The sequence below is a fragment of the Elephantulus edwardii genome, unplaced genomic scaffold (assembly GCF_000299155.1).
Source record: "Elephantulus edwardii isolate Elephantulus edwardi_28Jun2011 unplaced genomic scaffold, EleEdw1.0 scaffold00192, whole genome shotgun sequence".
NCBI classification, from domain to species: Eukaryota; Metazoa; Chordata; class Mammalia; order Macroscelidea; family Macroscelididae; genus Elephantulus; species Elephantulus edwardii.
Genome location: NW_006399942.1, coordinates 948683 through 949238, shown reverse-complemented (window position 1 = coordinate 949238; position 556 = coordinate 948683).

Below are 556 nucleotides of genomic sequence, written 5' to 3'. Positions count from 1 at the left end.
GTATTCCCTGCTTTCAGCCAAGATCCATCTAACATCAGCTACAATATCTCTAGTACCACGACCCCTTCTAAACCCAGCCTGGACTTCTGGAGTAGAACTTCATAAAAGGTTTCCAAGGCTGTATACATTTTTCTGATGACACATGAATGTCAGTTACTTAAAGTTAAAGCAAAGACTAAAGTCTCTAAGACAAGCCAACTAAAAATAGGTCAGAGAAAGTAATCTATTGAGGCTGAAAAGGAGTCCTATTAAAGAAACATTTTCCATACCAATAAAGGGAAAATCGTATATAACCCAGTAAGAAATCAAGCAAAACTGGTGGGTCCATCAGAAATAATTGGTTGTTTGTGGGTTCATGGAAAATAAAGAATAAGTAAATAACGCAAATTACAAGGAAGTTTAGAAAATGTTTTAGGTAAATTCGATAGCACAGATACAAGGGATTGATACAAATATATTTTACAACCAATTTAGTTTAAAAGCCTAAACCAGAGATTGTATATTAATCTTGGAACTTCCATTGAAACATTGCTGATTATTATTACTAATTATTATT